This window comes from Oncorhynchus mykiss, chromosome 6 (genome assembly GCF_057628025.1).
Source record: "Oncorhynchus mykiss isolate SJ-2025 chromosome 6, ASM5762802v1, whole genome shotgun sequence".
In the NCBI taxonomy this organism is placed as follows: Eukaryota; Metazoa; Chordata; class Actinopteri; order Salmoniformes; family Salmonidae; genus Oncorhynchus; species Oncorhynchus mykiss.
Window position 1 is genome coordinate 29,708,604 of NC_143027.1, and position 14,426 is coordinate 29,723,029.

Sequence of the window (14,426 nt, forward strand, 5' to 3'; positions counted from 1 at the left end):
GGATGCATAAGACAGAGGCTTATACAATACCGAACAAAACAAATTATTTGAACAACAGTGCCGAGAGTGTGGTTTCACATAAAACAATTTAAAAAAATATTGTGCATTCGACCTCACGTCCCTGAATGTTCCATAGTTCCCTACTCTACCTGCTAAGCTACCGGTCAGGTGAAATTTATTTGACAAAATCCTAACTATATTTGTAAGTACGTTCAGTAGAGGTCAGTGTTTTAAAGCAGCTTGGAATCGAAGAAAGACCCTAACCATGGAGAAATCAATGGGGTCTAGCATTTTGCAACAAGCAGTTTGAAAAAGCATGTGATCATACAAGCTTTGCATGTCATTAATGACGTACTTCTGATAAAGCGATACACGCATCAGCACACTGCTTCATGCCTGGATCACACCGACAGGTTTTTTGCATTTTGGTACAGCAGAAGTACACTCATTTCCAATGGACCGCTGCGTTTGCCTTACAGCATTGAGTTGCAGAAGCAGTACGTTCTGTGTGGTGCATACCGAATGCATGGGTCAAATGATGTGTTGACGCCTTGACAGAAATGGTAGCGGGTGTCAAATGTTGAACTTTTGTTGCACACATATCCAGATGATGCTTCGTATCATTTTGATCTGAGAGTGGTACAGCGTGGTGAAACAACACGTCCCACTCATTTTTAATGGAAGAAATACGGTGAGAAGCGGAGTGGGCGGGACCGTTGGGGTGCGTGAACGTGGTGTGGTAGGGGGTGAAAAAGTTCAACATTTCCCAACTTTATGACCACTGGGCAATAACCAATCATACCGAGTGGTTCCCATGATGAATTTGACCTTATGCGAACCATCGCTGGAGACCTTCTTCAATATCAGCACTGATCTGAGGACACATGATATAGGTGTAGTATTTCATCAAATGAGAGACTTAATTTCAACCAATAGAGAATGTGGACCCATTCCAGTAGAAAATGTGAATTGCTTTATTGAAAGAAGTTCATTATCCAAGTGTTATAAATACATAATACATGCATTATAAATATTTTAACTGTAATATATTATACATAGAAGTTCAATTTTTACTTCAATGCACATCTGGTGTGCATTATAAAATCTGAGGAAGAAAGAGGAGGTAGGGAGAGAGGTGTGAGTGTAAAAGACAAAAAGGGAAAGAGGTAAGAACAGGGAAGACAACATATGATTAATTAATTGTAGTGCTACTAAACTTAATATTCTCTCATGTCATTACAATTACATAATACTGTATCTAGCTGTGTTTCCTAACCAGCCGTGAGCCGAAGGTTATCTTAAGAGCTGGTGAGGTGGCGATGACAGGACTGGGGATTGGCATCCTCTCTCACATCAAAACATACCTGTAGACGAGAGGCAGGTGGAGAGAGTTGTTTTTTTTTTTATTCTAACACTCTCAGTCATCATAATCATCAGGAGGTGAAATGCTAAACTGACCTTGGATCATTAACTCTGGGACTACTACATCTCTATCTGTATTTCAATGTAAAGCATCTTCCTGTTGACCCGACCAAGTGACCTCTCACCTCTGATCATGTTGTGCCCTCTATGTCTCAGCCAGTTCAGATGCGGGAGGGTTTTAGATGCGGAAGGGGTTCACCGACATGGCTAGTATAATTTAGGGAGAGACTGTCCATTTAACTACCTTATTTTCTCAATAACAGTGTTCAACAAGAATCTGTGTGTGGAAGGAGCCACAGCTACACACCTGAGCCTGCTTTCTGATTAATGCACCAGTATGTAGGTGTGGGTTATGGGGTGTCTAAATGTTCAACATTTTTTCAATATGGATGACTCTTAAAAGAGCCTGTTTGGTTTTGTATACATATCACCCTTACCTGAACAGCACCCTCACCTGACAAGTAGAAATCAAAGGGAAAGGAACTGGGAATTTAATGACTGGAAGAATATTCCTATTGATATGTGGATGGCTCTTTAAAAAGTATTCTGGTTGTGCATAGTGTAGTCTGTTGTTCCCAGGGAATAGCACCCTCTTTGAAAAAGTAGGAGGTGAAGATCTCGCGCACCCGGATTGCCTCCTGTGTTGCATTGTTGGCCCCCATCCTGGCAACATCCTGCAGAGCAGCAGACCTCTCCTCTAGCACACGTCTGCAAAGCTGTAGATGCCATCCTGGTCCTCGTTTCCATCCTCAAGAAGTTATGCAGGACACAGGTAGCCTTCACACACACCTGAATTCCCCCAGGAGGCAGTCCCAGATGGCCCTGGTCACCCAACCGTGCAGTGCCCTACACAGTAACTGTAGGCAATCACTTTGAAGGGATCTCCAGTAGCAAGGTATCCGTAGGAATATGGAAGATAATGTAATTATTAGACTTCCATCACCAGGTCATTGTGGATTACTGTCATGACTTCTGCCGAAGTCAGTTCCTCTCCTTGTTCGGGCGGGGTTTGGTGGTCGACGTCACCGGTCTTCTAGCCATCGTGATCCATTTTTCATTTTCCATTTGTTTTGTCTTGTTTTCCCACACCCCTGGATTTTCATTCCCTCATTACGTGTTGTGTATTTAACCCTCTGTTCCCGCCATATCTTTGTGTGGTATTGTTTGTTTGTAAGTGCTTGTGCACATGTTGACTGGTGCGCGTCGGGTTTTACCCAAGTTGTTATTTTCTTGATGCTGTTGGTTTTGGAATTAAACTGCTATTACCTTATTACCTAGTTCTGCTCTCCTGCATCTGACTTCCCTGCCACCAGTTACGCACCCCTTACAATTACTAAAGTATAATATCTCTTATAACAAATCAAGCTAACGTTGTATAGATAGATAGATGCATGTGTAACAAACACGCTGAGAGTCAGGAAGCAAGTACAGTTGGTGAGTTTAATAAAAATGAACAAGAGTAATACAAAACAAGAGAAGCGTCTGGACAGGAAAACAGAACCAAAACTGCATGAAGACTGATCCTGTTTCCATTGATCATCCTTGAGATGTTCCTACAACTTGATTGGAGTCCACCTGTGGTAAATTCAATTGATTGAACATGATTTGGAAAGGCCTACACCTGTCTATATAAGGTCCCACAGTTGACAGTGCCTGTCAGAGCAAAAACCAAGCCATGAGGTTGAAGGAATTGTCCATAGAGCTCTGAGACAGGATTGTGTCGCGGCACATATCTGGGGAAGGGCACCAAATAATCTCTGCAGCATTGAAGGTCCCCAACAAAACAGTGGCCTCCATCATTCTTAAGTGGAAGAAGTTTGGATCTCCAGAGTTCCTCTGTGGAGATGGGAGAAGATTCCAGAAGGACAACCATCTCTGCAGTACTCCACCAATCAGGCCTTTATGGTAGAGTGGCCAGACGGAAGCCACTCCTAGGTAAAATGCACGACAGCCCGCTTGGAGTTTGCCTAAAGACTCTCAGACCATGAGAAACAAGATTTAACTATTTGGCCTGAATGCCAAGAATCACATCTGGAGGAAACCAATACGATAAATCCTGAGAAGCATGGTGGTGGCAGCATTATGCCGTGGGGATGTTTTTCAGCGGCAGGGACTGGGAGTCTAGTCAGGATTGAGGGAAAGATGAATGGAGCAAAGTACAGAGAGATCCTTGATGAAAACCTGCTTCACAGCGCTCAGATCCTCAGACTGGGGCGAAGGCTCACCTTCTAACAGGACAACGGCCCTAAGCACACAGCCAAGACAATGCAGGAGTGGCTTTGGGACAAGTTTCTGAATGTCCTTGAATGACGCAGCCAGAACCCGGACTTAAACCCGATCGAACATCTCTGGGTCAATACTGGGGCCCCTCCTGTTCAACCTGTACATTAATGATCTGCCTTCTGTCTGTACTGGGTCTGAAGTTCAAATGTACGCAGACGATAAAGTGATATATGTGCATGCAAAGAGCAAACAACAAGCTGCACAATAAATCACTACTGTAATGGTCCAGGTTACAAAGTGGCTCAGTGACTCATGTTTGCATCTCAACGTGAAAAAAACTGCATGTTCTTCACAAAGAGGGCAACAGATGCTACTGAGCCAGATGTCTATGTGTCAGGAGAGAAGCTCCAGGTGGTATCTGATTTTAAGTACCTTGGCATCATACTTGATTCCAACCTCTCTTTTAAAAAGCATGTGAAAAGGGTAATTCAAATAACCAAATTCAACCTAGCTAATTTCCGATTTATACGAAACTGTTTGACTACAGAGGTAGCAAAACTGTACTTCAAATCTATGATACTCCCCCACTTAACATACTGCTTGACTAGTTGGTCCCAAGCTTGCTGTACAACATTAAAACCTATTCAGTCTGTCTACAAGCAGGCTCTCAAAGTGCTTGATAGGAAGCCCAATAGCCATTATCACTGTTACATCCTCAGAAAGCATGAGCTCCTGAGTTGGGAAAATCTTGTGCAATACACCGACGCATGTCTTGTATTCAAGATCCTAAATGGCCTGGCTCCCCCTCCACTCAGTATTTTTGTTAAACAGAAAACCCAAACATATGGCAGCAGATCCACAAGGTCTGCCATGAGAGGTGACTGTATAGTTCCCTTAAGGAAAAGCACCTTTAGTGAGTCCGCTTTCTCTGTGAGAGCTTCCCATGTCTGGAATACACTGCCATCAGACACACATAACTGCACCACATATCACACTTTCGCAAAATGCATGAAGACATGGCTGAAGGTCAATCAGATTTGTGAACATAATCCCTTTTCCATGTTTTCTGTTGTCTGTAGCTTTTGAGGTGTGGAAACACTTTGTTGCTTTTATGAATTTTGTCTTGCTGCTTTTTGTTCTATGTTGCTCTGTCTGCATGCTACGTCTTGCTTGTCCTATGTTGCTCTGTCTGTATGCTATGTCTTGCTTGTCCTATGTTGCTCTGCGTGTGCTCACTGCTCAATGATTGTCTATATTGTAATTGTTTTGAATAACCTGCCCAGGGACTGCGGTTGAAAATTAGCTGGCTGGCTAAAACCGGCACTTTTACGGAAACGTTGATTAATGTGCACTGTCCCTATAAAAATAAAATCAACTCAACTCTGGAGAGACCTGAAAATAGCTGTGCAGCGACCCTTCCCATCTAACCTGACAGAGCTTGAAGAATGGGAGAAACTCCCTAAATACAGGTGTGCCAAGCTTGTAGCGTCATACCCAAGAAGACTTGAGGCTGTAATCCCTGTCAAGGGTGCTTCAACAAAGTATTTAGTAAAGGGTCTACTAACTTGTTTTTTATACATCTGCAAAAATTACTATTAACCTGTTTTTTCTTTGTCATTATTGGGTATTGTGTGTAGATTGATGAGGGGGAAAAAACACTTTAATCAATTTTAGAATAAGGTTGTAACATACAAAATGTGGAAAAAGTCAAGGGGTCAGAATACTTTGAGGTCACTGTAAATACCACTTGAAGCTTGATGATGAGTTTATCATTTGAATCAGCTGTGTAGTGCTAAGGCAGAAACGAAACAAATGCACCCCTTTGAGTCCCCAGGACCAGGATTAAGAACCACTGCTCTTTATTGGGACCTCTTCATCTGCAGACAGGCTTTCACAGCCCTCTGAGGACAGAAAACAACACAATAAACAGACTTCATTATACTCAAATTAGATAGCACTGTCTATTACGTTAATATTATCTCTGTCCTCACTTCAAGGAACTGGAACTACACAAACATACCTGCCCTATCCAAAATAGCCTACTCTCCTACTCCCTTATTTGACAGTTGGAACTGCTATCCTTTCACGCTCCTCCATGGCTGTTGGCTGGTTACCAACAAATGCATTTGGAGTTTGTGTTTAGCTAGCTAATATGAAGTTAGGTAGCTGGTTATACTGAATTCACTTAGCTAGCTATACAGTATGTAAAGTTGGCTAGATAGCTAGCTAGCTACATTAGCAGCTCATTTGAGTTAGCCTATATACAGGTGGTACCGGTACAGAGTCAATACTGCCTGGTATAGAGGTCCTGGATGGCAGGTAGCTTGGTCCCAGTGATGTACCGGGCCGAACGCAATACCCTCTGTAGTGCCTTGCGGTCGGAGGCCGAGCAGTTTCCATACCAGGCAGTGATGCAACCAGTCAGAATGCTCTCGATGGTGCAGCTGTAGAACCTTTTGAGAATCTGAAGACACATGCCAAATCCTTTTAGTTCCCTGAGGGGGAATAGGTTTTGTCGTGCCCTCTTCACGACTGTCTTGGTGTGCTTGGACCATGTTAGTTTGTTGGTGATGTGTTTTGGGTTCTGTTGTTTTGGGTGTGTGTTGTGGATGCCGCAATAAAGTCCGGTTTCCCCCATTATCCTCTGCTCTCTGCGCTTGACTCTGCACCCACCACTCCAGGCTGTGTGACACTTCCGGGTTAGAGTCCCGCTCCTTGAAAGCTGCAGCTCCATGGCTTCTGGTTGGGGCATGTACTCGAGGTCGACCGATTATGATTTTTCAACGCCGATATTGATTAATCAGACGATTTTTATAAATATATTTGTGATAATGACAATTACAACAATAGTGAATGAACACTATTTTATCTTAATATTATACATTAATAAAATCTATTTAGTCTCAGATAGATAATGAAACATGTTCAATTTGGTTTAAATAATGCAAACGCACAGTGTTGGAGAAGAAAGCAAATGTGCAATATGTGCCATATAAAAAAAAATAACGTTTAAGTTCTTGCTCAGAACATGAGAACAAAGCTGGTGGTTGTAGTTATTTTTAGAATTATGACGCGTCGACTATTTCTCTCTATACCATTTGTATTTCATATACCTTTGACTATCGGATGTTCTTAGACACTTTAGTCTTGCCAGCCTAGTCTCGGGAGTTGATAGGCTTGAAGTCATAAACAGCGCTGTGCTTCAAGCATTGCTAAGAGCGGCTGGCAAAACACAGTAAAGTGCTGTTTGAATGAATGGTTATGAGCCTGCTGTTGCCTGCAACCGCTCAGTCAGACTGCTCTATCAAATCATAAACTTAATTATAATATAATAAACACAAAAATACGAGCCTTTGGTCATTAATACGGTCAAATCCGGAAACTATCATTTCGAAAACAAAACGTTTATTCTTTCAGTGAAATACGGAACCGTTCCGAAATTTTATCGAACAGGTGCCAACCCTAAGTCTAAATATTGCTGTTACATTGCACAACCTTCAATGTTATGTCATAATTATGTCAAATTCTGGCAAATCAGTTTGCAACGAGCCAGGCGGCCCAAACTGTTGCATATACCCTGACTCTGCGTGCAATGAACGCAAGAGAAGTGACACAATTTCCCTAGTTAATATTGCCTGCTAACATTAATTACTTTTAACTAAATATGTAGGTTTAAAAAAATACACTTCTGTGTATTGATTTTTTTAAAAGCATTGATGTTTATGGTTAGGTACATTTGTGAAACGATTGTGATTTTTCACAAATGCGCTTTTGTTAAATCATCACCCGTTTCGCGAAGTTGAATTAGGCTGTGATTCGATGATAAATTAACAGGCACCACATTGATTATATGCAACGCAGGACAAGCTAATTAATCTAGTACTATCATCAACCATGTGTAGTTGTGATTATGTGAAGATTGATTGTTTTTTTGTAAGATAAGTTTAATGCTAGCTAGCAACTTACCTTGGCTTCTTGCAGCCACAAGGTTCAGCCTGCCACGCAGTTTCCTAGTGAATTGCAATGTTATCGGCGTCCAAAAAGGCTGCTTGCCGAAATTGTTATGAAAACTTGAAATCGGCTATACCGATTAATCGGTTATGCCGATTAATCGGTTGACCTCTAGTATGCATGTATGGTCACTGTGGGGACGACGTCGTCGATGCACGTATTGATGAAGCCAATGACTGATGTGGTGTACTCCTCAATGCCATCGGAGGAATCCCAAAGCATATTTCAGTCTGTGCTAGCAAAACAGTCCTGTAGTTTAGCATCTGCTTCATCTGACCACTTTTTTTAATTTATTGAGTCATTGGTGCTTCCTGATTTAATTTTTGCTTGTAGGCAGGAATCAGGAGGATAGAATTATGGTCAGATTTAAATGGAGGGTGAGGGAGAGCTTTGTATGCGTCTCTGTGTGTGAAGTAAAGGTGGTTCAGAGGTTTTTTCCCTATGGTTGCACATTTAACATGCTGATAGAAATTTGGTAAGATGGATTTAAGTTTCCCTGCATTAAAGTCCCTGGCTACTTGGAGCGCCGCTTCAGGGTGAGCGTTTTCCTGTTTGCTTATGGCGGAATACAGCTCATTCGGTGCGGTCTTAGCGTCAGCATCTGTCTGTGGTAGTAGGTAGACAGCTATGAAAAATACAGGTGAAAACTCTCTAGGTAGATAGTGTGGTCTACAGCTTATCATGAGATACTCTACCTCAGGCAAGCAATAGCTTGAGACTTCCTTAGATATCGTGCACCAGCTGTTATTTACAAAAATACAGTCTGCCGCCCCTTGTCTTACCAGACGCCGCTGTTCTATCCTGCCGATACGGCGTATAACCAGCCAGCTGTATGTTGATAATATCGTCGTTCAGCCACGACATTGCAATTTTGAATGTCCCATTGGTAGTTTAATCTTCCGCGTAGGTCATCAATTTTATTTTCCAAAGATTGCACGTTTGCTAGCAGAATGGAAGGAAGTGAGGGCTTATTCGATCGCCTACGAATTCTTAGAAGGCAGCCCGCCTGCCCTCTGGCCCCTTTTTCTCCGACCTTTTCTTCACGCAAATGACAGGGATCTGGGCCTGTTCCCGGGAAAGCAGTATATCATTCACGTCGGGCTCATCAGACTCAATAAAAGGAAAAAAAGGATTCTGCCAGTCCATGATGAGTAGCCGCAGTTCTGATGTCCAGAATATATTTTCGGTCATAAGAGACGGTAGCAGCAACAGTATGTACAAAATTAGTTACAAACAGCGCAAAGAAACGAAAAAAAATAAAAAATTGGTTAGGAATACATAAAACGTCAGGCTTGTACTCTGGCGCCATGCATGCATTTTAGATGGAAGCTGTATGTCCCTAACATATCCTCCCACTGGACGGACCTGAATTTAAGTATGTTGATGCTTTTCTTGTCCAGGTCACCATTGCAAATGAGAATCAGCTCTCATTATCAATCAGTTCAATAACATCAACCAGCTCTCTAAAACTAAAAAACACCCATAACTAATCTCTCTTATAAGTGTTTGGCAGAGGAACAAGCCAGCCATCCACATAAATACATTTACACTTGATATCTTCCAACGAAAAAGTTTTTTTTGTCTCGACCTCTCACCTTTCACGCAATTTTTTTAATGAGATGCCTAGATTGAGGTTGATGAACAAAATGTCAGCTTGAATTGCATATGGTTGAACCACAACAATGGGAATAGGTTGACATAAGCAGTTTGTTTGACAATTCAATTCAGCAATTCAGCAATTCAAAATAAACGAACAGCAGTTGTGCACAACATCCATTTTTGAACACGACTGAGGTATCATCCCTTTTTTATGAAATGTTGTAGTTAGTTGTGTGATAAACAATCTGCTCATAAATGAATCGGCCATATGACTCCACAGGCTGGGACAGATCCGGTAATTACTTAATCTACAGCAAGTTTTACAGAAGCTGTGAGGTGAAGAGGTACAGATTTTCCAAGAGTTTTGAGAGAGACTGAGATTTTTTCTCCTTTCAGTCTCCTGTCTGCAAGCTTTGTAAGGAATGTACCAAACTCTGACTGGGTGAAATCCTAAAACACTAAAACATTTTGGAATGTCTCGCCAAAGAAGGAAAAGCTGGCAAATTTGTTTTTTGTTCCATGGGAAAACACTGCGTCCCATGGAAAAGATATTTCAAACTTCCATTGTTACCCTCAAAGGTAAAAGATGACTTTCCCCAGAGATGCCCCCAGTTCAGTACACTATCATTAAGGTGGATTAGCTGATGACAATTGAAATAAACATTTTCTTGTCCATATAATTACTACATTATCTTGGCAGAGAGGACTAAAGAAATGTGTGCTAATCTAAGGTCACGATGTGAAATAGATCCTTGAAGCAAAATATGCATGCTGAATGTAAATTGAAAAAATGAATGATGCCAGTCAGAACAGTGATTGAATAAAACAGAAGAAATGCACGACACTCCGATGCGTTCCAAAATGTTCTTATATGTAGTGATCGCGGTATTCTTGTGATTTCCGTTCGTGGCTTGAGATTTAACAGTCGAGAGTCTAATTCTGTAATTTGTCGAACTATGTACCATGGATTCAAACAGTTGCACGTGTCCAACCAAAGAGACAGAAGTTGTTGAGTTACACAGAGGAGAACAGAATGCATGTAGTCAGGCACAAAACCAAACACAATGTTGAACAATGGAAGCAAACAGTGTTGGCAACCCTTTTACACCATGTTGCAGAATGTCAGTGCATGTAGCGTGAAATGTATTATCCTTAAATTGATTGTGTGATCTTTCAATTTGCAGTTGTTGACTGTAAGGTTCTTTCATATCCTCTGCCTTTGGGGACAACTTTACCGGGGTGCAAGCACCAGTCACAACCATATTCACAATTGAATTGCTTACAGTAATGACGGAGTGGCCAGGCAATTGCATCTAAGGAACAAATCAAGGAGAAGACCTTTGTCCTCTTCAAAATCCCACTGTTAGCTCTCCAAAGCATAGGTTTTGGGCTAAATCGCAACATTCGTCAATAAAGGTTTTTCTGGGCCAAACCAAAGTCCTGCAACCATCATGTAAGGCAGTTCATTTATGGTAAATTGAAGGGGCCAAACTGAGTAATTTGAGGAGTTAAAAATGGGTACTCCATCACAGTTCCAGGTTAATGTTAAATCATCAGCACATAGCCTCTTCTCTTTCAGTAATGTCTGGTACATCTTTCCATCCATGACATCCTCGATTTCATATTCTTCTTTCTTCACTGATTTTCTTGAAAATATCTATTCCACAGCTCTCCAGTGTATCTCGCAGAAGGTCCCAAAGGTATTGACAAAAATAAACGTGTTGTTTCTCTGATGAAGGACGTTCTACAATGTGAGCAATTTGTGTCTTCGGGTTGCTTTCCTAAGTAATTTTGGCATTCATCACAAAATGAATGAGAGTCAGCTGTCAGCGCTGGAAAATTTGAGGAGATATTTTGATGTTGGAAACAAGTTGGGGACAAGCAAATTCAGCAAGGCAAGTAGGTCTACCAGGGCAGTTCCAGTCAGGTGATGACGCAGAACAAAGAGCATTATTGCCATAAGGCATTGCCCCTTTGTCATTGATGCCCCAGGGTAAATCCTTTCTTTTTTCTGAAACGAGTTAGATGCAAGGTATATTTAGACATTTGTTTAAGCCAGAAGGAAACATATAATAAATCTGCAAAGGTAGAACAGATTGCTAAGGCCTGAGAGTTGTCTGTGTTAGTGCACCTGACACTAACCATCTCAGGGGCATCATCACTGTCTAAATCATCAGAGCCAGGTAGATTGGGGTGTGTCAGGGGGTTCTAAATTAGGAATACGTGGAGAAAACCCAACACAAAACATTATCTAACTAAAATATTTGATAGAATACATAACACTGTCTTCACAAGGGTGAGGCTAAGAAACTGAATGTCTGCGTGTGTGTACTAGAGGGCAACCGATTAATCGGCATGGCCGATTCATTAGGGCAGATTTCAAGTTTTCATAACAATCAGTAATCAGCCTTTTTGGATGCCGATTATGGCCAATTACATTGCATTCCATGAGGAATCTGCATGGCAGGCTGACCACCTGTTATGCGAGTGCAGCAAGGAGCCAAGGTAAGTTGCTAGCTAGCATTAAACTTATCTTATAAAAAACAATCAATCTTCACAAGTTAACTACACATGGTTCATGATACTACTAGGTTAATTAGCTTGTCCTGCGTTGTATATAATCAATGCGGTGACTGTTAATTTATCATCGAATCACAGCCTACTTCGCCAAACGGGTGATGATTTAACAAAAGCACAATCGTTGCACGAATGTACCTAACCATAAACATCAACGCCTTTCTTAAAATCAATACACAGAAGTATATATTTTTAAACCTGCATATTTAGTTAAAAGAAATTCATGTTAGCAGGCAATATTAACTAGGGAAATTGTGTCACTTCTCTTGCGTTCATTGCACGCAGAGTCAGGGTATATGCAAGAGTTTGGGCCGCCTGGCTCACTGCGAACTAATTTGCCAGAATTTTACATAATTATGACATAACACTGAAGGTTGTGCAATTGTAACGGATGTGAAACGGCTAGCTTAGTTAGCGGTGGTGCGCGCTAAAAAGCGTTTCAATCGGTGACGTCACTTGCTCTGAGACCTTGAAGTAGGGGTTCCCCTTGCTCTGCAAGGGCCGTGGCTTTTGTGGAGCGATGGTTTACGATGCTTCGTGGGTGACTGTTGTTGATGTGTGCAGAGGGTCCCTGGTTCGCGCCCGGGTATGGGCGAGGGGACGGTCTAAAGTTATACTGTTACACAATGTAACAGCAATATTTAGACTTAGGGTTGCCACCAGTTTCGATAAAATACGGAACGGTTCCGTATTTCACTGAAAGAATAAACGTTTTGTTTTTGAAAAAAATAGTTTCCGGATTTGACCATATTAATGACCAAAAGCTCATATTTCTGTGTTTATTATATTATAATTAAGTTTATGATTGATATTTGATAGAGCAGTCTGACTGAGCGGTGGTAGGCGGCAGCAGGCTCGTAAGCATTCAATAAAAATTCACTCCATTTGCCAGCAGCTCTTAGCAATGCTGGAAGCACAGGGCTGTTTATGACTTCAAGAATATCAACTCCTGAGATTAGGCTGGCAATACTAAAGTGCCTATTAGAACGTCCAATAGTCAAAGGTATATGAAATACAAATGGTATAGAGAGAAATAGTCGACACGTCATAATTCTTATAATAACTACAGCCTAAAACTTCATAACTGGGAATATGAGAACTTGGAAAGTGACAAAGCAAGGGGGACAGAGAAAGGAGATAAGAGTTGTATAGTTACCACTAGGGCTGGAGGATAGGACTATCCATCATCAATGGTGACCGCGTGACAATGTCAAAAACAATGTTTTGTTCACTGAACAAAAACATTTCAAATCTACTATAGTTATTGCTGTAGTATCACTAAGATTGCTATAATATTACCATAATATATACCATTAGTATATGGTTTTAAATTAAATTAAATTACCGTTTATATTTTTTCTCTCCGGACGCTTTATCTGGACATGGTTCATCAGGACCTCCAACAGCCGAAGCTAAGTAGTAACATTAACATGATGCCTTCTAATTGCAGTCGCTGTACTCATAATATACAGGAGAACGATCGCCTTACGGCGAGGATAGCTGTGCTACAAGCCCAGCTTCAGACACAATCGTTAGGCAAGGGTAATTTAAGTGTAGGAAAGGATGAAACATCGTCTGTGCCACCAGTAAGTACAGACAACTTTCTCACGGTTTCTGGAAGGAAATGCTGTAGGAATGCTCAACCGGTGTCGCTCATTCAGCCGACAGAAACTTTCAACCGGTTTTCACCATTAAGCAGCTAGTCGGAGTCAGAGGCCGAGCCTTCTCTTGTCTCTACTCCTCCCGTTAGAAGCTTCCCACCATTAGCTCTGACAAATTGAAAACTCTAGTCATTGGCGACTCCATTACCCGCAGTATTAGACTTAAAACGAATCATCCAGCGATCATACACTGTTTACCAGGGGGCAGGGCTACCGACGTTAAGGCTAATCTGAAGATGGTGCTGGCTAAAGCTAAAACTGGCGAGTGTAGAGAGTATAGAGATATTGTTATCCACGTCGGCACCAACGATGTTAGGATGAAACAGTCAGAGATCACCAAGCGCAACATAGCTTCTGCGTGTAAATCAGCTAGAAAGATGTGTCGGCATCGAGTAATTGTCTCTGGCCCCCTCCCAGTTAGGGGGAGTGATGAGCTCTACAGCAAAGTCTCACAACTCAATCGCTGGTTGAAAACTGTTTTCTGCCCCTCCCAAAAGATAGAATTTGTAGATAATTGGCCCTCTTTCTGGGACTCACCCACAAACAGGACCAAGCCTGACCTGCTGAGGAGTGACGGACTCCATCCTAGCTGGAGGGGTGCTCTCATCTTATCTACCAACATAGACAGCGCTCTAACTCCTCTAGCTCCACAATGAAATAGGGTGCAGGCCAGGCAGCAGGCTGTTAGCCAGCCTGCCAGCATAGTGGAGTCTGCCACTAGCACAGTCAGTGTAGTCAGCTCAGCTATCACCATTGAGACCGTGTCTGTGCCTCGACCTAGGTTGGGCAAAACTAAACATGGCGGTGTTCGCCTTAGCAATCTCACTAGGATAAAGACCTCCACCATTCCTGTCATTATTTAAAGAGATCATACCTCACATCTCAAAATAGGGCTACTTAATGTTAGATCCCTTACTTCGAAGGCAATTATAG

The 14,426-nt window shown here is 41.9% G+C and overlaps 1 pseudogene; it reads right to left on the reverse strand.

Annotated features, from left to right (window-relative positions):
- Nucleotides 1–9,713: 9,713 nt before the first annotated feature.
- LOC149982830 (uncharacterized) lies at nucleotides 9,714–11,612 on the reverse strand (annotated as a pseudogene).
- Between the last annotated feature and the right edge of the window lie 2,814 nt (nucleotides 11,613–14,426).